This window comes from Neolamprologus multifasciatus, chromosome 9, assembly GCF_963576455.1.
Source record: "Neolamprologus multifasciatus chromosome 9, fNeoMul1.2, whole genome shotgun sequence".
Taxonomy (NCBI): domain Eukaryota; kingdom Metazoa; phylum Chordata; class Actinopteri; order Cichliformes; family Cichlidae; genus Neolamprologus; species Neolamprologus multifasciatus.
Genome location: NC_140447.1, coordinates 6699911 through 6727694, shown reverse-complemented (window position 1 = coordinate 6727694; position 27784 = coordinate 6699911). Strand labels below are relative to the sequence as shown.

The 27784-nt window shown below is 39.0% G+C and overlaps 1 long non-coding RNA gene across 2 annotated transcripts in view; it reads left to right on the top strand.

Moving 5' to 3' along the window:
• Window positions 1-22341, top strand: part of LOC146510936 (uncharacterized) — a 45585-nt gene extending 23244 nt beyond the window's left edge. Inside the window, exons 3-4 of one of the 2 annotated variants that reach the window (XR_014875991.1) lie at window positions 300-12081; window positions 12193-22341. This is a non-coding gene — a long non-coding RNA (uncharacterized LOC146510936). Of the gene's footprint in view, window positions 1-299 lie in introns of both variants that reach the window. The other variant, XR_014875990.1, reaches the window with a different exon arrangement.
• The last annotated feature ends 5443 nt before the right edge of the window (window positions 22342-27784 follow it).

The following is a 27784-nucleotide window of genomic DNA, read 5'->3' as shown; positions in this document are numbered from 1 at the left end:
TATTTGTTTGTGGGTCTGTCTGCTGTCAGTTTTCTCTTTAGTAACTGAAGAGCATGCTACGTTCACTCAAACAAGTTTTTTGAAAAGCATCTCCAAGCTTGATAGCTGGGCAGGCACAACTCCATTTATTGGTAATGCTCACATAGTGATAAAAAGTAAAATGCCATCACCATTAAATGTTTAGAAGTAGTCATCTTTAAGATCATAATGGAGGGTCAGAATGTATCTTAACACTTTCCGTGAGAATATTTAAAGTAATAAGTAATATATATTATGGTTTCTTTTTGTTTCCATTTCAGTGCCACGGTGAACTGAGGACTCAAACGTGGGACTCGGATGGTTGGAAAGAACACAGTTTTATTTGACACTCCACCAGGTGTATGTACAATAGTGCAGGAAAAGTTCCTATATACAATAGTGCCAGAGGTAAGGGCTCCGGGAGATCAAGTTAATATAGATATATACAAGTTAATACGAAGGCACAGAATCAACAAGAGCTATGAACTAATCTTAAAGATGGGGCTACACTGGTGCGAGTCATACAATGATCCAGCAATGAGTAGCTTCCTTTCCTCAGCTTAAGTAGTGGCAGGCGCAGGTGTTCACTCTCCACAGGTGCGTTGGGCGAGGGCAGGAACCCACAATGTTAAACCATAGCCACCTTTGCTGCAGAAACGCTTATCCATGCACATATTTAAATTGTCTGTGCACTCCGAAGTCACCTATGTAGATCACATGTTGATCAGACATTGCAGAGATCAGTAGATTGCTGGTGAGGTGATTGAAGCAAGCTTTTCATTGATGATTTCAAAAGAGGGTGGCTCTCTTGAGGTCAGCTAATATTATTGTTATTATTATTATTCAATTCAATTCAATTTAATTTTATTTATATAGCGCCAAATCACAACAAATGTCGCCTCAAGGCGCTTCATAGATACAGAGAAAAGCCCAACAATCATATGACCCCCTATGAGCAAGCACTTTGGCGACAGTGGGAAGGAAAAACTCCCTTTTAACAGGAAGAAACCTCCGGCAGAACCAGGCTCAGGGAGGGGCGGCCATCTGCTGCGACCGGTTGGGGTGAGAGAAGGAAGACAGGATAAAGACATGCTGTGGAAGAGAGACAGAGATTAATAACAGATACGATTCAATACAGAGAGGTCTGTTAATACATAGTGAGTGAGAAAGGTGACTGGAAAGGAAAAACTCAATGCATCATGGGAATCCCCCGGCAGCCTACATCTATTGCAGCATAACTAAGGGAGGATTCAGTGTCACCTGGTCCAGCCCTAACTATATGCTTTAGCAAAAAGGAAAGTTTTAAGCCTAATCTTAAAAGTAGAGATAGTGTCTGTCTCCTGAATCCAAACTGGAAGCTGGTTCCACAGAAGAGGGGCCTGAAAACTGAAGGCTCTCCCTCCCATTCTACTTTTAAATACTCTAGGAACAACAAGTAGGCCTGCAGAGCGAGAGCGAAGTGCTCTAATAGGGTGATATGGTACTACAAGGTCATTAAGATAAGATGGGGCCTGATTATTTAAGACCTTGTATGTGAGGAGCAGGATTTTGAATTCAATTCTGGATTTAACAGGAAGCCAATGAAGGGAAGCCAAAACAGGAGAAATATGCTCTCTCTTTCTAGTCCCTGTCAGTACTCTTGCTGCAGCATTTTGGATTAACTGAAGGCTTTTCAGTGAGTTTTTTGGACATCCTGATAATAATGAATTGCAGTAGTCCAGCCTGGAAGTAATAAATGCATGAACTAGTTTTTCAGCGTCACTCTGAGACAGGATATTTCTAATTTTAGAGATGTTGCGCAAATGGAAGAACGCAGTCTTACATATTTGTTTAATATGTGCGTTGAAGGACATATCCTGGTCAAAAATGACTCCAAGGTTCCTCACAGTGTTACTGGAGGCCAAGGTAATGCCATCCAGAGTAAGAATCTGGTTAGATACCATATTTCTAAGCTTTTCAGAGCCGAGTACAATGACCTCAGTTTTATCTGAGTTAAGAAGCAGAAAGTTAGTGGCCATCCAAGTCTTTATGTCTTTAAGACATTCCTGCAGTTTAACTAATTGGTGTGTGTTATCTGGCTTCATGGACAGATAGAGCTGGGTGTCATCTGCATAGCAGTGAAAATGTATGCTATGTCTTCTAATGATGCTGCCTAGGGGAAGCATGTATAATGTAAACAGAATTGGTCCTAGCACCGAACCCTGTGGAACTCCATAATTAACCTCAGTGTGTGAAGAGGACTCTCCATTTACATGCACAAATTGGAGTCTATTAGATAGATATGATACAAACCACTGCAGTGCAATACCTGTAATACCTACAGCATGTTCTAATCGCTCTAATAGAATATTATGGTCAACAGTATCGAATGCTGCACTAAGGTCAAGAAGGACAAGCACAGAGATGAGTCCACTGTCAGAGGCCATAAGAAGATCATTTGTAACCTTCAATAAAGCTGTTTCTGTGCTGTGATGAACTCTGAAACCTGACTGAAACTCTTCAAATAAACCATTCCTCTGCAGATGATCTGTTAGCTGTTTGACAACTACTCTTTCAAGGATTTTTGATATGAAAGGAAGGTTGGAGATTGGCCTATAATTAGCTAAGACTGCTGGGTCTAGAGATGGCTTTTTGAGTAAAGGTTTAACTGCAGCCACCTTGAAGGCCTGTGGTACATAGCCGATTATTAGAGATAGGTTGATCATATATAAGATCGAAGAATTAATCAATGGCAGGACTTCTTTGAGCAGTTTTGTAGGAATGGGGTCTAAAAGACACGTTGATGGTTTGGAGGAAGTAATTATTGAAGTTAACTCAGAAAGATCAATTGGAGAAAAAGAATCTAACTTAACATCAATGGAGCTAAGAGTAGCTGTAGATAATATTACATCTGTGGGATGATTATTGGTAATTTTTTCTCTAATGATAAAAATTTTATTTGTGAAGAAGTTCATGAAGTCATCACTAGTTAACGTTAAAGGGATGGTTGGCTCAACAGAGCTCTGACTTTTTGTCAGCCTGGCTACAGTGCTGAAGAGAAACCTGGGGTTGTTCTTATTTTCTTCAATCAGTGATGAGTAGTAAGCTGTTCTGGCTTTGCGGAGGGCTTTCTTATAAAGCAACAAACTATTTCTCCAGGCTAAATGATGATCCTCTAAATTTGTGACACGCCATTTCCTCTCCAGATTACGAGTCATCTGCTTTAGGGTACGTGTTTGAGAATTATACCACGGGGTCAGGTACTTCTGATTAGAGACCTTAGTTTTCACTGGAGCTACAGTATCCAGAGTCATACGTAGTGAGGAGGTGAAATTATTAACAAGATAATCGACCTCTGTTGGGGTAGCGTTCAGATAGCTGCTCTGCTCTGTGTTGGTACAGGGCATTGACGATGATAACAGTGGCTGGATTATATTCTTAAACTTAGTTACAGCGCTTTCAGAAAGACATCTACTTTGATAAAGTCCACTCTCCACTGCTGCGTAATCAATTATTGTAAATGTAAATGTTATCAAGAAATGATCAGACAGGAGAGGGTTTTCAGGAAACACTGTTAAATGTTCAGTTTCTATGCCATATGTTAAAACAAGATCTAGAGTGTGATTAAAGTGGTGGGTGGGTTCTTTTACATTTTGAGAGAAACCAATTGAGTCTAACAACAGATTAAATGCCATGTTGAGGCTGTCATTTTTAGCATCTACATGGATGTTAAAATCACCCACAATAATTATTTTATCTGAGCTCAGAACTAAATTAGATATAAAGTCTGAGAAATCAGACAGAAACTCTGTGTAAGGCCCAGGTGGACGATAGATGATAACAAGTAAGACTGGTTTCTGAGTTTCACAGCTGGGGTGGACAATGTTAAGCATCAGGCTTTCAAATGAATTAAAAGTCTGTCTTGGTCTTTCATTAATTAATAGACTGGTGTGAAAAATTGCTGCCACACCGCCCCCTCGACCTGTGCTTCGAGATTTCTGGTAGTTAGAATGACTCGGGGGTGTTGATTCATTTAAACTAACATAATCATCCTGCTGCAACCAGGTTTCTGTAAGGCAGAGTAAATCAATTTGTTGATCAATTATTAAGTCATGTACTAACAGAGACTTGGAGGAGAGAGACCTAATATTTAATAATCCACATTTCACTGTTTTACTCTTTGGTTCAGATGTGGATACTGTATTGTTCTTTCTTTGTGATTGTTTAAGTTGTTTGTTGCTGGTTTTTAGTTTGTTTTTTGTCTTTTTGGAAGCAGACACAGTCTCTGTGGAGATGGGTTTTTGGGGGGGTAGCAGGAGGAGAGAAGCTGCAGAGAGGCGTGTAAGACTGCAACTCTGCTTCCTGGTCCCAACTCTGGATAGTCATGTTTTGAGGGGTTTAATAAATTTGTCGATATTTCTAGAAATGAGAGCTGCTCCATCCAAAGTGGGATGGATGCCATCTCTCCTAACAAGACCAGGTTTCCTCCAGAAAGTTTGCCAATTATCTATGAAGCCCACATCGTTTCTGGGACACCACTCAGACAGCCAGCAAATTATGAAATATTTGTTCCACAAAACTAAAGTGTTGTAATTTGAATTTACTTATGTACACTGTGTGGAAATTGTTGACATATCCTGGTTTAGTAAATCAACTTAAAACCTCTACGGTTATACCAGTTAAAACAAGTTAAGTGAAATAAAATCCAGGTATTGCCACACACACTAGTTTAAGTCAGTTAAATTGGAGCTGCAAAGTATTTTTTTTATTGGTTTTACTAAATACAGTTAACCTACTTATGTAAATAGAACTTAATTCAGTATAATGACATATTTTCGTGTCTGCATTAATCAACAAATTTAAGCATTTTTTGGGGTCACTTTAATTAGGTGAACACAGACCTAATTAACCTACTTAAATCAAAGCTGACCAGAGGAGTTTGGAATTACCTGATTTGCTTATGTTAGTCACACACAGTGGCGGAGCGCGGGGGGGGGTGGCTTACTGGGCTTAAGCCCGGGTTGTTTTCTCAGAAGCCCGGGGTCTTTTGGAGTGTAATTTTTTCATAGTTAGATGCCTGGCTGACAACTGTATAAAGCAAAAAACTACACACAATATTCGAAGCACATAGTGCACACTGTGGGAATTTACGACTGTGCGTAAATCCCCCCCCTAATATTGGTATGATCCGAGCTCAGGCACTAAGCGGGGCGGGGCAGCTGCTGCCTACGAGTGCGCTGTTGGAGAAACGGAGGTAGGCAGACAGAGGAGAACTGAAGTTTGACCAGGTACCAAAGCAAATCATTCGTACTGTACAAATAATGTAAATATGACGGTGTATCACAAAAGATTGATGTCAAACTGATCACTTGACCCATATTACGTTACTTGCTCTTCAAGTGAATCAACAAATAGCGAAATGAAAAGCCGAACAACAACAATGCTGTTTCTTTAGATAGTCTTAGCTTACATGTGTGTTTATTTCATATTTTCAGTTGTTTCCCTCCACGGCTAAATAAATCGGTTTCAGTAATGTACTGATATACAAGAATGGACATAAGGGGCTTCTTTCAAAGAAAAACCTCTGATAGTATTTTATATATTATGCTTTGTATGTTGTTCAGTATATTTCTATGCAAAACAAGAGGAACTTCAATACACAGCAGTATATTCACAGTTTAAACCAGATATTTACATACACTTTATGGAAAACACAAGAACATTTTTTTTACTGTTAAACATCAATTTAGAGTAAACTTGTTTTGTTTTGGATAAATAAATATTGAAATATCTTTTGAATTAGTTAAATGTCAGAATAAAGAGAGACAGAGCTGTCTATTTTTATCACTTTCATCAAATTTAGGAGTACATATACACTATGGCTGTGTCCCAATTAAGAGACCGCACGCTTGAAGTACGTGCACTACGCGTACTACGTACGGTGCGTACTATAAGTACGAGAAATGCGGAAGTGAGAGGCTTGTGAAATGGGACGGTCTAGCCTTCGTCGCGCTGTTCAGGTTGCCTAGCAACCATGATACTAACCGCGAGGAACGTTACATACAGCTTTGTGTGACAGAAATGAAGGAGAAAAATGTTTTGTTGGTCATTCATTTTTGTCATTACATCACTGTGGTTAGTTGAGTATCTGAGACTGAGACCACAGGACTGTAAAACATGATTGTTGGGCTTCATTTCTGTACTGAACAGTCATTTCAAAATTAGTTAGTAAATAACAATTAGCTATTGTTGGTCATGAAACTAAAATCATCTCACTGTGGTAGTGTAAAAATAATATGGCCAATATTATAGTATTGTCAGATTATTATGATATATATATATATATATATATATATATATATATATATATATATATATATATACACACAACCAAGTTAACGCTGAAAGTACGAACATCACTAATGTCACATAACTTTGCCGACATGTGGCCAATAGTAATGTTTTAATGTTCTTCGTTATTAAACATTCGCACATAAATAAGTGACGTCATATTCAGTACTTACCTTTGACAGTTCGGCCGCTCCCTTCTGCCGTATTTTGCGGCAAAATTATCCACACCGACCGCCGCGCTATGAATTGTGGGATATATGGGACCACGAAGCGTGCACCGGACCACGCTTGATATTTGGGGAAATCGACGGCGCATTTGGAGTGTGCATTTGAAGTACACTTCGAATTGGGACAGCCGTCGTCGCGTGGCGGTGACGTAATTGCACTTAAAACGCGTACTTTAAGCGTGCAAACCCTGAATTGGGACACAGCATAAGTTTATTGTTAATTAATAAGAAAACTCCAGATGATTCCATTCTGAGCTGAAGAAGCTTCCGATAGGTTAGTAGAGTCCATGTGAGTAAATTGGTGGCACACCTGTGGATGCATATAAGGCAAAACACAGAGCCTGTTTCTTTGAAATGGGAAAATCAAGAGACATCAACCAAAACACCAGAAAAAGAATTGTGGAGCTCCATAAGTGTGGCTCAATTTTGAATACAATTTGGTGCCATTTACAATTAAGAAATACAGACAGTTTCTCTCTTTACTCTTAAAGTTAACAAATATGTTTTTTATATTTATCAATCTAAAAAAATAAACATTTAGTCTGATTTGATGTTACAATTAAAAAAAAGTGTTTGTGTTTTGATCTGAAGAGTTTGTAAATATCTGGTTTCAACTGTATATTTGATGATTGTCAGCACAAAGAGGGAGAGAGAGGAACAGAGAAGGAGATGGAGAATGAGGACTGAACAGAGATGGAACAAGAGCAGGTGAGACACACATGTTAGTCAAATGGTTGTTTACCAAAAGTATCACCGTATCACAGGTACTCATGTATCTCGTACCCAGTGTTGGGGAGTAACGGAATACATGTACCGCCGTTACGTATTTAAAATACAAAATATGAGTAACTGTATTCCGTTACAGTTACCGTTTAAAAAGGTGGTATTTAGAATACAGTTACTTTGTTGAAATAAATGGATTACACGGCGGTACTTCCCTGTTTCATATTGTGGCGGGTCAGGACTGTTTGGGTTTTGTTTGACAGCTACGTTCTGTTGTTCCAGGTGGCAGAGTTACGGTTGCCATGGTTACAGGGTGACGCGCTCTCTCTGCGTGTTTCCTGGGTGAGAGAGCGCCTGTTGTTGTTGTTGTGCTAAGCTAATAGGCCGAATGCTACCGGTATAGCTCTAAAGAATGTAGCATCATAGGCAGTGTAGTCCGTGCTGCAGGGAGAATGGACTGCCATACCCGTTATGTGTCTGTGAGGGAGGGAGGGAGAAAAAGGAAAAGTACGAGCTGTCATGGAGCAGAAACGGGAGCTGGAAGCATGTAAATATGATAATAATAATAATAATAACCACTGCAGCCAAGAAGAGTGCCTGACCAGCCCAGTTGTAAGTAAGCTATTAAGACTCGACTGTACACCGTGTTCGTGTTTTCCTCCAAAAACAATAAGCTCTGTTGGAGCAGCCTTTCAACGCCTCTCTCTGTCTCTCGCAAGCAAAGTTGACCCAGACAACAAAGTAAAGCTAGTTTTCGGCTACGAGCCTGACACGAACCCGACATATCAGCCAGAGGTCCCTTTACTACGGTTCGGAGCCGCGGACCTTCAGTAACAGTAATAAATCACAGCAATAGTACATTCATGTAGTTGTAAACAGCATGATAATATATTAAGTAATCCAAAGTATTCAGAATACGTTACTCTCATTGAGTAACGTTACAGAATACATTTTGGGGCATGTATTCTGTATTCTGTAATGGAAAACATTTTAAAAGTAACCTTCCCAACGCTGCTCGTACCTAGTGTTTCTTTTTAGGTTTGCTATTTTTGAAATTCTATATTTACTAAGTTATGCAGGCTTGTTTGCACAACAAGGCTAAATAATTATATAAATGTTTCTGAATCTAAATAGTGGACTTTGGTAGAATTAAAAAAAATAAGTGTAGTGCAGGTCTATGATGATTTTTAGTGCTACTATCATATAGTTCTGATTCTGGTTCTGTTTTGGTTAAATCCTAAGTAGTCCTGATTTTGAACTGTTGTAGTCCTGTTTTAATTCCGGATCAGTTCTGGGTCTGGTTGAATTGGGGTTTAGTCCTCGTGTCTTGATACAGCCCCGACTTTGTTCTGCCTTGCTGCTTAATTAAAAAACTAGTTTAAGGTGTCCTGCATATGTGATATATATTTTATATGAAGTCATTCTTTTTTGAACAAAACTCAAAACAGAGCCTATTAATCTATCAGTCATTTCTAAACCCCCCGCCCAAAAAAAAATAAAAAAATCCCACATGCATACTACCCTTTAGGGCTAAGGGTAGTATGCATGTGGGATACTACACATGCATACTACCCAGACATTTGAAACACCCGGGGGGGTGTTTCAAATGTCTGGCTCTGCCTCTGGTTACACATAAGTATCTTTATAATCATTTAGAATTATGCAGAACAAAAATCAGCTAGAAAATTGTTGACATAACTGTATTAAGTAAATTGAGTAGATCTTGTGATTGGTTTGAACATTCAAGAATATCCCATTTCTTTGCTTTGGGATATTTTGGGCTTTCCTGCAGTACATTTTGGGTCCTTATGGAGTTGCACTATTAAACCAACTAACCAAACTGAATCTCTGAATTTGAGAAGAGATTGCAGTACTGCACTGTGCACTTCTGAATGCATTCTGCTGCTCCTATCAGCAATCACATCATCTGAGGGGAACCGGTGACCTGATTCCACTGCAGGCAGTCCTACTTTATAACGATGCTTCCATCACGTTTGAGAGATGATGTGGAATATGCTTTGGCTTGTGAGCCGTTTCTATCCTTCTCTATACTATTCCCATTATTCTGGCACATCTTGGTCTTTTTAGTGTCACAGCTGTCTGATTAGTTTTGTATTGTATTTGTTTTGTTTGTTCATATATTCATTTTTTAATTTGTTCATTTATTTGTTTTTTTCCGCATGAAGATGATTTTTTTTCTTTATTTGTTTTTTCTAAACTGAGGGACTAACAGTCAGTTATTTTTAACAAAAGAAATAAGCAGATTAACGTGATAAACTTTCGTTATGAATCACAGTTATTGATACTTATTGTTTATAAAGTTATCAATTAATCATTAAAAATATAAGGGCAGTCTGGTAATGATATTAAAAATATTTCTGAATCGAAAATGTGAAACTAATTGAGAATTTTTTTTTTTTTTTTAGAAATATGATAATTATGGGAAACTCATTCTGAATAAATAAAGCACAAATGCTTATGCCGCGTCGCTTGATGACACCGGGAGTGAAGGTGATGAGGATGACGTGTTGAGAGTGCTAAGAGGAGCTTTTCTAACTAGTGCTGTGAAAACTGCATTTTACCAGCGACTTTCAAAGTTTTCAAAACTTGAAGAAAAGTCAGTTGAACCACCCAAAAATAGCCGCCCGTGGATTACGGCGTGAGCAATACTTGCTGTCCCTTGGTATCAACCGCATACTTGACGACCGCTATGGTAAAGCTTAGTAAGCTAATAAGTATAGCCTAATTGAATATTTAAGCAAACAAATACACCGTAGACGGATCTTTTATTGCTTTAAAGCGAGTAAGATTTCATGAGTGTGAAAGTTCAGGACAAACATGGCGACTGGGACAGAGACACTGGTTGAGTTTACAAAGCTAGGAAAATTAATAAAAAATAAAATAAAATGAAAATGATAAAGCCTAATTTTGGGAGGTTAGGGAGTGACCAAATTTGATCTTGTAGGCATTATGTGCAAAATCACTTATGGCTACTGTGAGATGCTGATCTAATTAAATATATCATATTTATGTTAGTGCATTACAGGGGTCCAGATGTATGTTAATATCTCGGTGAGAAATTGAAACAGTGTGCATGCAATAAGCAGGTTCGAAGTTTCTCACCTGCCTTTATTGCGTTTTATTTTCAACAGATTGATGCTTAACTAAAATAACAATATGACAACCTAAGTGCTGAACATGAATTCAGTATCAAACATCACTGAAACTCTTTGCAACCTTACCCGACAATATGTCCATAATTCACAAATATTATGGGTTACATTCATTTATCACAAATTTTGATATACTCCATTAAACTTTGTTCACAGTCACCAAGAAAGTTATTCTTTACTGTGAGCTACATTTTTAAGTTAGATGCAGCTGACATAATAATTTTGCAAATGATTTCTATCAGCAGGACTTATTTAGTTTTGCAACATGCTAACACGCTTAGTTTTTTATTTGAATTTGAAATTGTTGGCGTGATCTTTGGTTTAAAACAAGCCATTTAGCCATTTACAGTGCAGGCTTTCATAAAAATAAGTTTTTCTGTGGTTCCTGACTGCCTGTGTGTGGAATATAATGCTATAGATATAGTGCTTCAAATTAGTCATAGGTGTGAATATGAGTGTGAATGCTAGTTTCTCTGTTTTAGCCCTCTCTGTGTCTGATGGCAACCTGTCCGGTACCCCCGCCTCTGGCCCTATAACAACTCCAGTTGAACCATTTACAATGCAACATAATTTTTCTCACCTTCTACCACATGAAAAATGTTAAGGCTTTTATATACAATGAGTTCTGCTGTGGGTCTCTTATTGCCTGTGTGTGGAAATAGTATATGATGATATAAAGCCATGTCCTGACATTTAAAACCTTAATTTGTCTGATTATGTTATGATTAACATAGATGACCGTTCTGTTTTCTCGTAGCTGAGCTGGTTAGTCTCAGTCAGTGTGTGTCAGATGGTCGTCCCAAACTTGAGGAACCGTCCTTTAAACAGCAGCCATCTGTAGACACAGAAGACACAAACTGCTGGAAAGTCAGGGACTACAGCTCAGAGGGCAGAGTTATAATGTCGGTGCTCTGCCAGGTTCTAAAGAGGTTTGCACAGGGTGAGAAGAGAAAGGCAACAGTGGAAGAGAGCAGCAGGAGCTCCACTCCACCAAAGACACACTTCAGACTGTGAAGCCTTTCTCAGAGAAGGACACCTTTTAGCTGCAGAGTCAAAGGGAGAACACCATTCCATCTCTTCCTACAGACTCACCAGCTTGTATGATGGTGCTGCTTGCAGAGTCCTGCCTGCATGCTCAGATCCTGACTCCAGTACTTCCAGAGAACAAAAACGTGGTGTTGGAGTGAGACTCAACAAACAGCGTTTGACAGCATTAAGTCAGAACTGAGTAAACCACCAAACTTGGCACTCTACAGTCCCAAAGCACAAACTGGGTCTGCTATGACTCCTGTACTATCAATGATCTGCCAATGATCAATCAATGATTGAGGTTTTTGCAAACTCACATTTCTCACTTTTCAATGTCACACCTGCTTTTGTGAGCCGCTCAAGGACTGCGACTAGTCTCTTGTTGTGCTGGGCCTGTGTGTCAGTGTAAACCAAAATGTCATCCATTTGGCAGACAACTCCATCCAGCCCCTCCAAAAGCTGAGACATTCGATTTTGAAAATGCTCAGGGGCTGAGGATATGCCGAAACAGAGTCTATTGAAACAATACCTTCCAAATGGCTTGATGAAGGTTGTGAGAAGAGCTGACTGCTTGGACAAAGGTATTTGTCAAAATCCTGAGTTAGCATCAAGTTTCGAGAACAACTTTGTGCCCTCTAGCTGTCCTAGAGTGTGCTCAACTGATGGCAACATGTGTCTTTCTCTTTTCACAGAATTGTTCAGTTTGGTCAAGTCAACGCGCACACATGCACTTCATCTCTGTTTGGTTTGGGTACTGGAATCATTCCTGCGCACCAGTCAGTAGACTGCTCTACTCTGGAGATTACCCCTAACTCTTCCATACGAGCTAGCTCTCTTTTGACGTTGGGTAACAGGGGAAGCGGGACCCTTCTTGGGGTTGACTGGGTAAATGGCTTAGCGTCTGCTTTAAGCTCAATTTTGTATTCCCCCTCCATTTGGCCTAACCCGTTGAATTGTTTTGGAAACTGCTGCTTTACTGCCTCTACCAAAGTGAGCGACACTGCTTCTACTCTGGCCACTAACCCAAGTGCTACACTTGCTGGGCGGCTAAGTAACCCTTGCGTCAGGTCTGCTACTTCATACACAGGCTGTACTGTAGTTTTGCTTGGAGTGCTCAGGTTAGCTGTAAATTTCCCTCTAACTGCTAGTGGAGACATTCCCGCCCCATACAGTTTCAGATCTGTGAGTTGCAGCAGTGGTTTTTGTGCTAGAGCATTGTACTCTTTTTCAGGCAAGACGATTACGTCCACTCCTGTGTCAATTTTGAGCCAGCAGTCTACGTTGTTAACTTTTATTTTAGTCATCCATGCATCTTCAGTTCTCTCTGATGCTACTGTTCCCAAAAATGCTACCTCCCTTTCTTCACTGTCACCACCTGCTGCACGTATCTCTCCCTTGCATAGTGACCTTTCTTTTTACACTGATTGCAGAATACCTCTTTGGCTGGCTCCCGATCATCAATCGCTTGGTCGCCGCAACTTCTCACACTGCGCACGCGCAAACATATAAATGTCAGCGAAAAAGACGGCGCAGCACGGCAGTGCAGCGTGTGATCTGGACACAAGCGATGGAGGCACTTGTAGAGCTCATCCGAGCCTTTTCGATGTGGCCTCACAAATTTATCACGACCACAACCACCGTGAAAACAGTTGGATTTACATTGCTGCTCAATCACAGCTGCCTGATCAATGTTTTTCATTAGCAATTTAGCAAAGTTGATGGCGGTGGTGTGCGTATCTGTGTGAGTGAAAGACAGAGAGGGAGAGCGAGCGACAGAATTTCTGTTATAACCTTCATTTTATGGACGCACAGTGTGAGCACTCGGGTCGCATCAGAGCATCGGGCCGTATAGTGTGAGACCCTGCATCGTGACCTACGAACTTCTAACCCCTGCGAGTCAATCGTACAGTTTGAGCAGGAGCTGAATCACGCGACTGAAAAAATCGCACCGTGTGAGCCCGGCATTATGCTGGGCAGACACTGTGCGATGATTTTTTTCAGTTGCTAAATTGCTAATGAAAAACATTGATCAGGCAGCTGTGATTGAGCAGCAGTGTAAATCCAACTATTTTCACGGTTGTTGTGGTCGTGATAATTTTGTGAGGCCACATCGAAAAGGCTCGGATGAGCTCTACAAGTGCCTCCATCGCTTGTGTCCAGATCACACGCTGCACCGCCGTCTTTTCGCTGACATTTGTGTTTGCGCGTGCGCAGTGTGAGAAACTGCGGTGACACCCTCACGACCAAGCGATTGATGATCGGGAGCTGGTCGTGAGGTGTTAATCGCTTCTCGTTACCCCACGTATACTACACGATGCACGACGCACGATGAAGGCCAAAATCGGGCCGATCGCCAAAATGGTCGCACGACTCAAAAATCGTCTCAAAATGGGCCAAAAATCGCACAGTGTGAGCCTGGCATAACGTGAGCTCTGCGTCCATTTGTAGTTGCTCCAAGAGCCTCTTGTCTCCTATTCCGACAACGAGTCTGTCTCTTATTATTTCACTGTGCAGCGCCCCATAGCCATAATGTCAGCCAAGGCATATAGGGATGTAATAAACCCATCTGCTGTCTCTCCCATTTCTTGCTGCCTTTGGTTGAACTTTGCACATTCAAAGATAACATTTCTTCTGACTACAAAGTGTGCCTCAAGTTTGTCTTTGAGTGTGGTACTCACTCACCTCCTCTTCGGTCAGGTTCAACGAAGTGATCACGTCTTCAGCTTCATTGCCCATTGTATATATCAGAGTGTTAACCTGGTTTTCGTCCGATTGTAGCTCGAGTCCGGATGCTATCCTGAACCTCTCAAAGCGTCAAATCCATTTCGGCCACTCTTCTGGCTTTGAAAAGTCGAACTTCGGCGGAGGTGATACTTGGAAGGCTAATTTATTAGCTTAGCTCTTACTGTAGCTTTTAATTCAAACTTGCATGGCGAGTTCTCTCCGGTGAGAAAGCTTTCATTTTCTTGACACCATGTTTTGGTAGATCTCGGGTTTATAATAGGAGCAACATTAACGAGACTGGGACAGCTCTGGCTTAACGTGTTTATTGCCAAGCTGCAACAACAAACACACACGGCGCAACCACCAGAGGGTGCTGCATGAACCATTGAATTAGTCCTTACCATAACAGTCACTGAATTGGGAAGGCCCAATGTAACAGCGCAAACACGAGGACATCTGCATCCACCTGGAAAAAAGAAATGACCAAATAATTATACAAAATGTTTTTATAATAAAAGTGACAATACACATAACCATAGATGACCTTTTTGTCTTCTCTAAGCTGAGCTGGTGAGTCCAGTCAGTGTGCATCAGATGGTCGTGGTAAAATTGACAGTTGAACAATGTAAATTTGTGTTTAATGTTTATTGCATATTTACAGAACGTGGGGTTCTTTAGTCCACAAGAATAAGATACCATAACTTAAAAGATATATTTTTAGAATGAGTGTGAGCCTCTTTTACAGCTTTACTTACATCCTTCAAATGTAAAGAGCTGCTGGCACATCTGTGCCCACACCTCATCTAAACCACAGAGCTTTATTCTCTCTCATACTTGGTTGAGTATTGAGATCAGCCACACCAATGTTTGCAACGTAATGGCACTAATACACAGGGAGGAAATAATAGGCAGGCCACAACTGGATCACATAGTTCCATCTTCTCTTCATCTGCATTTTTGATCTGAAAGCAGAAATAACTATAACATGGAAAAATGGAATTTTTGAATTTCTGAATGAGGACTGTGCAGAGGAGAGAGGAGTTAGGTGACAGGCTGTTCACCTGACCGACAAGCTGGAGTCAGAAGCTCTGATTTTTCCTCCTCTGAGTAATGTTATATGCTGATGTTATTTTCTTGTTTTGAGCCAACCAGATTTCTCTATAGGAACTCTGTGTTAATGGGTCATTGCACCTAACAGTTTATTTCACATGCAAGGAAACACAGAAACTGCTCAGAGGGATTAGTATTGGCACAAGTTAAATGAGCTCATATCACTACATTGGCTTTATCAGCCCTGCGCAGAACATAACAGTCTTAGATTCTGAGATTCTCTTAAATAAGTAGAATCTGAAACTGAAGGTTTTAGAGCAAATCCGATTCCTAAATCAAGAACTAAAGCTTAAAGAATAACCTTGGCGTGTAATTTAGAACAAAGTTGGATTAACTAAAACTGTCTTGAACTATGGAAGGTTAGATGCAAATGATTTAGTTTAGTTTATTTATTTATTTTTGGTTTATTAAACATGCCGGCTTTTCATTTAAAGGTTTCCGGTTCTGGTCTCTTCACTGTGCTTTTCTCCAGCACTCCTGTGAACCTAGAAATGGTCTAGTAGCTATATCCGCCTTACAGTGACATAAGTGCTACAAAGGGGTTTTAGCTCTCTATCTCTATCTCAATCGCTCTTTCTAAAATATTCATTTTACAGTATTTTTACTATATATGATGTACAGAGAACTGACCCAAGGCTTTGTCGACTGGTGCCAGCAGAACTACTTCCAGATCAACGCCAGAAAAACCGAAGAGCTGGTGGTAGACTTCCGCCGACTCAAACATCCTCCAGTTGTCCACAGCCTCAATGTCAAGGTATGGACATTGACATTGAGGCTGTGGACAACTACAGGTACCTTGGTGTTTATCTGAACAATAAACTGGACTGGACTCATAATTCAATTCAATTTCAATTCAATTTTATTTATATAGTACCAAATCACAACAGCAGTCGCCTCAAGGTGCTTTATATTGTAAGGTAGACCCTACAATAATACATACAGAGAAAAACCCAACAATCATATGACCCCCTATGAGTAAGCACTTTTAACTGGAGGAAATCTTCAGGAAGCCCTGATAAGTATGCCCAATAATAAGGCTCCAGGTCCAGACGGCTTTCCTGCAGAATTCTGGACAATTCTAGCACCAGTTTTCTACAGAACGTTGTTGGAAATCAAAGAAAAGGGCAGACTTCCATCAAATATGAATTCTGCAAACATTAATCTCCTGCTAAAACCAGGCAAAGACCCTGTATATCCCTCAAGCTATCGTCCAATATCCCTTATAAATGTAGACCTCAAAATAATCTGCAAAGCTCTCTCAAAGAGACTAGAGAAAATAACCCCCCTATTAATTCATCCTGACCAAACTGGTTTCATAAAAGGTAGGCACTCATCAACAAATACACGTAGATTACTTAATTTGATAAACTACTCCCACAGTAAAAACCTTGAAACTACAATATTTTCTTTAGATGCAGAAAAAGCATTTGACAGAGTTAACTGGAAATTTCTATTTGCAACTTTACACAAATTTGGTTTTGGATCTTCTTTCATTAACTGGTTAAAAATATTATATAATTCCCCAACAGCTTGTGTCAGAACAAATGACCAGATATCCTCCAGCTTCTGTCTCCTGAGGGGCACCAGGCAGGGATGCCCACTCTCCCCTTCACTGTTTGCAATTTTTATTGAACCACTAGCAGCAGCAATTAGACAGGATTCAGTAATTAAGGGCATAAAATGCAAGAACGTGGAGCATAAAATCAGCCTTTATGCGGATGATGTGTTACTCTTTCTCCAAAATTCACAAACCAATATCTCTGGGGTGATTGAATTGATAAACTCTTTTGCAAGAATATCAGATTACTCAATTAACTGGTCAAAATCTACAGTCCTTCCGATTAATTGCTCCTTCCATAATTCCTCTTCTACACCACTGCAATCGGGAAATATAAAATATTTAGGTATTAATGTTTCTCCCAAGCTTGCAGATCTAACTAAATTAAACCATATCCCACTTTTAAAGAAGGTAGAAGGCGATCTAGCTAGATGGAAATGTCTACCCATATCACTCATGGGAAGGGTTGCTGCTATAAAAATGATGGTCTTACCAAAAATAAATTATTTATTCTCAATGATCCCAACTAAACCGCCACAAGATTGTTTCAGATCTCTAGATTTATGTATGTCCAAATTCCTTTGGAAAAATAAACCCCCACGTATAAGCTTAAAAACACTACAAAAGACCAAGGATAAAGGAGGATTAGAACTACCCAGCTTTCAGCACTACTTCTTAGCCAACAGGCTTCAGTTTATCTCAGGATGGCTAAAACATACCCTCTTAGATAAACCTTGGCTAGATGTAGAACAAGCACTTTGCAATAATCTAGAGATTTCAGATCTACCATTTATCAGCTCAAACATCCAACGATATGAATGCTTCAAAAGCGTCAACATCAGCTCTTCTCTGACAGCATGGTGGGAGTTTCTGAAGTTGACAGAGTCTTCATTAAACCCATGCAAACGTCACCTATCTGGAACGAAGTTTATCATATTATTGTTTTGTCATATGTCCATATGACAAAACAATAATATGATAAACTTTTCAGATTGGCGTGGTAAAGGAATCAAATATTTAGAACATATACTAGAAGGAACAGAATTTGTTTCATTTGACAGACTAGTTACACAATATGGGATCAACAAGAAAAGATTTTTAGAATATCAACAAATTAAATCCATAGAAAAAAGAAATTTAAACCGGGTCAAGTTGAACTACAAACACCACCAAGTGTGGTTCAATTTCTTACTCTTAAAACCCCCAAATTACTATCCAAAATATACAGAGTGCTTTCTAAAACAGATGAATCAATATCACTTCCTATTGCAAAATGGGAAGCGGATTTATCAGTTAACTTAGACCAAAACCTCTGGTCTCAGATTTGCTTAAAAACCTTTCCTCTAATTAGAAATCCCAGTCTTCAATTAATTCAATACAAAATACTACATAGAGTGCACTATACAGGTCATCAGATGTTCAAGATGGGCTTTAGGTCTACCAACAACTGCTCACACTGCCAAACCAATACACCGGACAATTATATCCACGCTCTTTGGTTCTATCCACCAGTTCAGAAGTTTTGGCGCGAGATATGTGAAGACTTATCAAAGTGTCTGAAATGTAACATTCCAACTTCCCCTTTAGTGTGTTTGTTGGGCAGCTTAGATAATGTCACTACAGATAAGAATATAGCCCATATGGTTTTCACTGCCCTATGCATAGCCAAGAAAACAGTCTGGAAGATGAGTGGATGACGGGGTGAATCAATAAGACCATTACGGCAAGGCTGGGATGGTCAATTTGGTAAAGTAAATCCGTTGGGCATCTTTCTTCACCTTTAGACAATCATTCTGATGGCAAAAGAACAAAACGGGACAAAAAAAAAAAAGATTTAAAAATATAATTTTTTGTTGTAACCCTCAAACTCAATGGTAATGTAACGATACTTATTTTTCACTTTTTCAAACGAAAACATCAGCACTTTTCGTACCTCCGACAGCGAGCGCGGAGTCTTTATCGTGCGCAATTGGCACACGGCGAGTCAGACATTACGCAGCTTCCGGAGCAAAGTCATTGTCCGTCAGTTTGTCAAAATTATCCTATGGCTGTTCCCATCGATCTCCTCTTCGCTCACAATTTGCAGATAATTGGTGTCGCTACATGATCTAGACCAGGGGTCTGCAACCTTTTACACCCAAAGAGCCACTTGGACCCGGTTTCCACGCAAAAGAAAACACTGGGAGCCGCAAATACTTTTTGAAATCTAAAATGAAGATAACACTGTATATATTGTTTTTTACCTTTATGCTTTGTGTGAACAACTAAAGTAAGTAAGTAAAGTTTATTTATTAAGCGCTTTTCACAGACAGGCAGTCACAAAGCGCTGTACACAAATATTAAAATAAACAATACAACCAATAGACATTATACACAATGTAAAAGATCAAATGTAAATAATGTAAAGAATATAAAATACGTAGATCAACAAAAGGCTTGTTTGAACAGAAAAGTTTTGAACTGCTTTTTAAAAGAATCCACAGAGCAAATAAGCTGTGTTTCTTATGAAATCCATGAAGTGCTACAGAGAAAATTACATTTTATTTATGTAATTAACACATTTTGAACTCTTAAAGAAATATAACAAAAGGAAAGACACCAACCTGAACTAAAATGATCCATGTAGCAAACAAAAACTGTTGTGAGCCACCACCCTTATATCGCCTTTGGGCTTTTGGAGCCTTGACCTGACTTTTAAAAAGTAATTGGAAAAAAGCACTATGCTGCTAAAAAAGGAAAAATAGATATTTGCAAAATTCTGCCTAAATATGTATTTTACCTGGTTAATGTGTGTGGCGGGGCATGGTCTGCAGCGCCGCTGCAGGGGAGGCGGATACACCTGAGCGGCACCCGCAATCATGCCTCGCCACCTTAAAGTCTGTGCTCTCTCTGCTGTTGTGTTGTCGGGCTGTGAGCTGAAAAGCTACAGCCGGCTGTATGCGTACAACAACCGTGTGTGAAAAGTGGTCAGTAAAGAGATGCTGAAAAGCATGTTCATGCAAACATCGTCGGGTCTGCCGTGATATGTTTACAATAAGACTTATGGTCCCGAACCACTGCGCACAGCGTCTGCAAATCGGGGCTTTCATCTTTACGCAGGACTGTAAGCTGTCATCTGTGAGGCGTGAGCAGTGTTTGTTTTAACATAGTTTGTGGTGGAGCTGCTGACATAATGTGGATCCGAAGATCCATAACTGGCCTATCTGGGGTCGAAAGTCTCAATAAATGCATGGCATTTCGGCGGGTATACCGGCTTCCGCGAGTGTGACGCTTATTTTGAGCGGTGAAAAAATAATAAGATATAATTTTATTTTTATATTTCAAAATCACAATAATCTTCCAGTTCAGAACTACAAGTTAAAAAAAGAACTAAACACAAATAACATACACTTCAGCTAAATACTTCTAATTTAATTTCCCAAACCACCCGGAGCCGCAGTATAAGGACAAAAGAGCCGCAGGTTGCTGACCCCTGATCTAGACAGTGTGAGATGAGAGAATCTCCATTTTCTGCTCAATGTGCGTCTTTTCAAATGCGCTTTCTTAGCCTTTCATCAATGACTACTTCCGGTCATTCAACCGTGGCTGTGTTTAAAATATGTGTTTGAAGGGGAAAATAAAATCTAATTTGGTTTTGGTCCTTGCTTTTATATTTAATTTGTTTGTGTTGCAGTGTGGCCGTCTGAGAGAAAATACTTTTGAAAAAAAAAAGTGTGTTTGTGTCTTTTTTTTCATTTTTTAGGTATAAAGACGTCCTTGGTAGTGACACACAACACCACTCTTTTTTTCCACTTTTTAAAGCAGAAAGACACGCTCAAAAACTGAATTTTTGGCTTGAGTTTGTTCAATGCTGAAATATGAAAAAGGGCGCCACCTGGTGGACAACTAAAAAATTACAATTTTAAGGCTCGGACTCCAAAGTGTCACCCTGACTTGGAGGATGGCACTACATTTGGTTATAATGATCCTGCAATGAAAAATAGCGTTTATAATGGGTTTCAATGGGGCATTTTTTGGCTCTAGGACCTTGAGTGGATGGTGGTTTCATCCACCTTTTGTCCTAGAGCAAAAGGTGGATGGCGGTTTGTAGCTTAGCCACTTTAAGCTAATTTAATGAACTCAGACTGCAAAAAAAAAAAAAATGTTTGGCAAATTTGGCTATATTCTATTCAACACCGTGAAAATGGCTTGAAATTAAAAAACACAGTGGATGAAAAATGGCTCCAGGACATTCCAAGGGTTAAAAAACTTAAAAGGGTTGGCATAGTAATAACAAAAAAAACCCCATAAACACCAGTTTATCGCGGTTTCATAGAAACTCAAATTAACAGAGAGACATTAAACGCACCTCCTTGCCTCCTGTAGCCAAACGGAAGACAGTACGTTCTTCGCATCTGTACTTCATCTCAGAGGTAGGTTAATAAATTGGATTTAACTTAACCACAATACTTTGACATGGGTTCTTTATAAACTTGAGTACAACTTGAAGGTGGTAGCAAGATGCGTTGCATGGATGTTTCGGGGAGAGTTCTCTGCCGAGTGCTGTGTGAGCCTGCGCACAAATGGTGGACGGAGGCAAAGAGGAGTGAGACGTAAAACCTGTCATTTATTTTGTGCCTTTTCCAGCGGAGTCTTCAGCTACTGTAGTAAATCTTGTCCATATTCATTTTAAGGGTAATCTCCCCCCTCTTGCCAGAGCGTATAGCCGCCGGCCCCTGGTCTAAGGTTTATTTTTTAGCACCTGACGGCTCTTTTTTGCTTCTCATCCGTAAACAGTTTGCATACTCTTTCGCGTGATTCAGTTTATTTTGAAAAATCTAAACAGGATCTTCAGCTTCATTGTGAAACGTTCATGTGGAAAATAAACAAGCGGACGGCGGAGCCACGTGATGGTTTTACCGTCGCTGTTGCTAACGACAACGCATAAAAGCAGTCGCTTGTCCGTCCGTATTGTGGTTATATTAAATAGTGCGCAGTCACCTTTGTTATATAGCAAGGTATTTAAAAAGAATAAATAAATATCCTGTTCATTTCAATACGCATGATCTGAGCATGCGCGGAATGACACGGAGCTATTTGGCTGTATCCCAATTCAGGGTCTGCAGCCTTAAAGGCCGCATTTTAAGGCCGAGTACGTCACAGCGATGCGACGAAGGCTGTTCGAAATGCGGCCCTCAAATGCGTCCTTCATTTCCCTGAATTTTAAGGACTTTTTTTTCTTTTTTTTTAAATTTTATTTGCACAGAAATGTACAACAATTATGGCAATCTCTACAAAGATTCTATTTTTCCAACATGAAATAGTATCAGAACAGGCTGAATTCCAGCATATAGAAGATAGATGATGAACAGGAAGTACAAACAACAACAAATAAATAAATAAAACCAAACCCCAAACAGAATCAAAGCAAACAAACAAAACAAAACAAAACAAAACAAAAACAAATAAAGAAAAAATAGACATTGTACCTTAGGGGTTTTCTAGCAGATCTAGTTCAATAATCATATGATTCAGAACCAGAGCTTGTTTTTTGTCCATAAATTTAACAGATGAGAGGAAGAGGCAGAGTTCTTTGTGAAAAGTAAAAAAAAGACGGCTTTGTTTTCAGAAAACGACATTTGTGAATGAAGAATTTCCCCATAATAATTATTACATTTAAAACATTTTCAAGCTTCCTTTCTTTTCTTAGAGAACCAAAAATAATATCATTTTTAGAAAATTCAAGTAAGTTTGGAATCTTTGGAAAGAGCCAGTAGTGCACATCGTTCCACAGGGCTTTACAGAATATACAATCATAAAATAAATGTTCTGTTGATTCAATATCCCCATCACAAAAAGAGCAAGAATTATTATCAATAGCAAAGCGACGTCTGAGAAATTCTTTGGAAGGGTAAATACCAGAGAGTATTTTGTAGTGGACCTCCTTAGCTTTGGGAGGAATGGGAAGTTTTAGGTTTAGTTTTAGTTTTCTGATCTCTTTCTTTTGATCACCGGAGAACAGATGTGAGATGGAATTTGGATTGGATCTATAAGGGAAAAAAACATTAGTGAATAATTCCCTAATTTGGGAGTTTTTCAGACTGTTAGCTGTAATGTTATGCCCATTTACCAAGAGTTCAGGGAGGTCAGGGGATCTATAGTCAGGGTTTTGAAAAAGATTATATGCTGTACATAGAATATTTTGAGGGATAGCCTTAGTAATTTTTTGAAATTCTTTGTTATTTATTTGCAGATTATAATTGGTGGTGAAATCTTCTAATAAAATTTTACCTCTATCATTTAACAAATGCATCACTGACCAGATGCCCTTATCGTACCATTTTTTTTATAAAGATTGATTTGTTTCCAGTGTTTATGTAGCGACAGTTCCATAGGGGAGTGTTGTGTGGGCTGTAGTTATGTTTGTATATTAATTTCCAGTATAATAATAATGCTGGTGAAAGGAAGAGAGCTTTATGGGGAGTTTTTTTTATGTCAAAATCACATCTAAGTAAAAGATTAATTCCGCCTAGATCTGAGAATATTTTGCTTGGAATGTGAAACCAAAGGCTATTTTGACTTCTTAAAAATGACCTAAGCTAATTTATTTTTAGGGTGCCATTTAAGCTGTCAAATTCAATAGCTTGCAAACCTCCATCTTCAAAATGTTTGACTAAATTACCTTGCCTAATATAGTGGGTTTTGCGTTTCCAAATAAAATCAAAGTTTAGCTGGTTAATAGATTTGATTGCTGATTTAGGCACTCCTACTGCATATGCAGGATATACTAGCCTGGAGATACTTTCCATTTTGGTGAGAAAAATTCTACCCAGAATCGATAAGTCTCTCTGAGCCCAGTTATTTAAATGAGTTCTACAAATTTGGATTTTCTCCCAAATATTAAGGTTATCTAAATTAGTCTTATTCTTGGTTATATACATACCCAAATATTTGACAGTGGATTTAACAGGAATATTAAAAGTGTTAGAAATAGTACAATCATTTAAGGGTAAGATCTCACATTTGTTTAAATTTAGATTTAACCCTGAAGCTTTTGAGAAAGTTTCAATAATCTGCAGAATTTTGGGGATTTCATTCAGGTTACTTAGGAAAATAATTGTATCATCGGCTAACTGGCTGATAGAGAGCTCTTTACCCAGGATAGACATCTTACCAAACTCAGCATTTTTAATCAGTATGGAAAGCATTTCTGTTGCTGCAATAAACAGCAATGGTGAGATTGGACATCCTTGTTTTATTCCTTTGCAAATCCTAAATCTTTGTGAGGTGCCATGTGGAAGACACACTGAACTTTTAGTATCTCTGTACAGTAATTTGGTTACATTAACGAAGTTACCTCCAAAACCGAACAAATCAAGGGCTTGAAACATAAATTCATGCTCTATCACGTCGAAGGCTTTGTAAAAATCTAAAAATAGAACAAAACCTTGGTTTTCAATTAGGTAGTTGTAGTCAATCAAGTCCAAAATAAGGCGGATATTATTATGAATTGAGCGGCCTTTTATAAATCCAGACTGAGTGTCAGAAATAATTTGATTTATGCCTGATTTTAACCTGTTTGCAAAAATATGTGTTAAAAGTTTATAATCATTATTTAATAGAGTAATTGGTCTTAAATTATCAAGAAGAGTCGGATCTTTCTCAGGTTTTGGTATGAGTGTAATTACCCCTTGTTTCATAGTGTGTGTGAGAGAACCATTTTCTATTATTTCTGTAAGCATTCCAAACACAAGGGTTCTAATATGAACCCAAAAATGTTTGTAAAAGTTACTGGTCAAACCATTATAACCTGGTGCTTTATCTTTGGGTAAAGCACTTAAGGCTTTATCTAACTCTTCAATGGTAATTTTGCCCTCACAAGTCTTTTTAAAATTTTCATCAATTTTAGGAATCAGGTGTTTGATAGATTGAAAAAAAAAGCCTCAGCCAATGGTCTAGAGTATGAAGAGGAGTACAAATTACTGTAAAAGGTAAAGATTTCTTTAGATATTAAATGAGGGTCAGTGCATAGCTGACTATCAATTTGTAGACTATTTATGGCGTTTCTTTCTTGTCTTATCTTTTCTAATCTACAGAAATATGCTGTACTTTTTTCGCCATCCTCGATCCACTTGGCTCGGGATCTCAGATATGCTCCTTTAGCCTTGTTAATATAAATATCGTCTAAAGAAGACTGTAGAATACTTCTACGCTGTTTGTCATTATCATTAAAAAAGGGTTTCGAGCAGATGTGATTAAGTTCTCTGATAACTTCTGTTCCTTTTTGCTTGTTCTGATGAGCTATTATTTTACTGTGTTTAATTGAGATTTGCCGTACTTTAAATTTAAAGAATTCCCACTTTTCTGTGTAAGAACTTATGTTTTCATTAACTGAAATAAGTTCTAGTTGTTGAAGTATTTCGTTACTAAAATTTTCATTGGTAAGCAGGGATGAGATAAACTTCCAGTAACCTTTATTATGAGAGTTTTTAAGTTGAGGAGTGACACTGAGATTTATCACACAGTGGTCGGTTAAAGGTGCAGCTGAGACACCCACATCTATACTATTCTGCATTAAACTGTCTGAGATTAGCCAGAAATCGATATGTGATTTAGCCGAACCATCAGGCTTGAACCTCGAAAAGGACTGAACAAGTGGGTTTGCTAATCTCCAAGGATCTATTAGGTTAAGATTTAGACAGAAGTTGTGTAAAAATGAATTTATATGATGGGAATGGAATTTAGAGGGTGATCTATCAAGCCATTCGTCATAAACCATATTGAAATCTCCACCTAATATAAGATTGTTTGTGGAGTATTTGTGAGATAGTTCTTTTAGGTGACTGGTAATCTCAGTTAATAAAAGTTTGTTCTGAGCTACATTGTTGTAACCATAAATATTACATAAGATCAAAAAGCTATTATCCACTTTGAGTACACAAATTAGCCAATGGCCCAGACTGTCTTTCCTATGAGTTTCAATTTTATTACCAAAGTTTTTAAATAGTAAGGCTACCCCAGCTGATTTGTTAGTACCGTGACAAAGAATTATTCTTTCCCCCCACTGACTAGACCAAAAATTTTCATCTGCCTCCACAGAGTGTGTTTCTTGTAGCAGTATACAGTTCGCCTTTACATTTTTACAGAACAAAAATATTGATTTTCTTTTAACACTGTCTCTTAAGCCCCTAGTATTTAAAGACACACAGTTAACATTGGAACTAAGGAATGACATAAAAGGGAAATGAGAAAGCAAAATAAAAAGAGGATGACTGTACTTCAAGTACCCAGATAGAAGTAGAACTCTATAAAATTGGGAGCACTTAATCCCTTAAAACTGAATTCACAAAGTGCAAACAACCTCTATGAAAAATCCTTACAGTAACGTACCAAATAGGTAATGTAAACAGTAAGTATTGAACCTGCCTATTTAAAACTTTTGGCATTCTTAAAATTGGTTAAAGAACGTGACCTAAATAGAATTCAGGGCTCGCAAAATCACTAGCCCGACGTCCCGGGGCTAGCGATTTTTCCAGTCGGGCTACCAAAATCAAACTCAGCCCTGCCCGTCGGGCTATCATAGGAAAATATATGTCAGTGCTTTTGCATTCTTTCGCCAATGTAGCTGAGTAATTATGTCATTGGCATCGATGAGCCACTGTCAATATGTGACATATTGAAATCGCGTTTGAATTTGCGCTTGCTTTTTGCTTTCATTTTCATTTTGCGATAGCGCGAATGGTGTGTAGAGAGCGGCAGCACTGATTGGTGAGTGACGATTAATTGCGCACCAATTCCTCTGACATCGTCTTATCACTCATTAGCTTACTATTCAAACGCGACAAGTGAAATCTCTCGCAGCAAGCTTAAACATGTGAGAGGTTGAGTGCGCAAAGAATCGCTGATCATTATGTAAGTACGTGTGTAAAAGCAGCAGGATTTACGCTGGTATTTTAGTTCTGCAGAGCCAAATAAGACAGGTCAGGGTGAAGAAGGGGCAGCCAAAGAAAAGCCGATCACAAAACGGAAAAGATATGACAAATCGAGCCCGTTCTCACTCCCGAGGCGTAACATGGCGATGTTTTGTCACGAAAGGAGACTTTCGGCGTTCTACGCGGCGGGTTATGGCTGAAATCCAGTGCAATGACGCTTCCGCGGTAACCAACGTTCCAGCCCTAAACCTAACCTTATCCCTAGCCCTAACCATAACCTTTTTCCTCACCTTAAACAGGACTTAAATGATGTTAAATAGCGTGTTTCTAAGCTATTTGAAGGAAAAGAGCGAACATGTGTAGATTGAGTCCATACGGTTCTCATATTTCCTCATTTTTCCGAGGTCGTCATTTAGGAATGTGGTGGGTAGCCGAAAACGTAATATGTTGACGATTTGTCACCTAGCCTAAAGACTATGAGGCAAAAAGAAAGCGCAGCTTTTTTGGTTTCATGGACAAAAGAATTTCTGTGGCTGGAATATGACGAGCTAAATAACATGATGTTCTGCCAGGTGTGTTGTGAGTTTCATTTGATTTCTGAGTCGACAAGCGCCTTTGTTACTGGGACCAGTCATTTTAAGAAAGACCCCATCAGAACCCATGAGAAATGCAAGAAATGCATTATTGCCCAGTCTGCAGTATCTTTCACAGAACAAACACCAATTGCAAAAAAACATACTACAAATAAACCAAGCACAACAAGAACTCCTGAAAAAGCTGTTTAGAACAGCGTGCTATATTGCAAAGAGTGAACTACCATTGGCAGAATTTAGCAGTCTTTGCAAACTTCAAAAAGCAAATGGCCTAGATCTTGGTTCCACTTACTTCTTACCCGTGACTTCAGTGAAAATTTCAGATTCAGGATCTGACAAAGACTGATTCATGTTCTACACAGTTCTTACAAGTTCATAGAAATTTCTG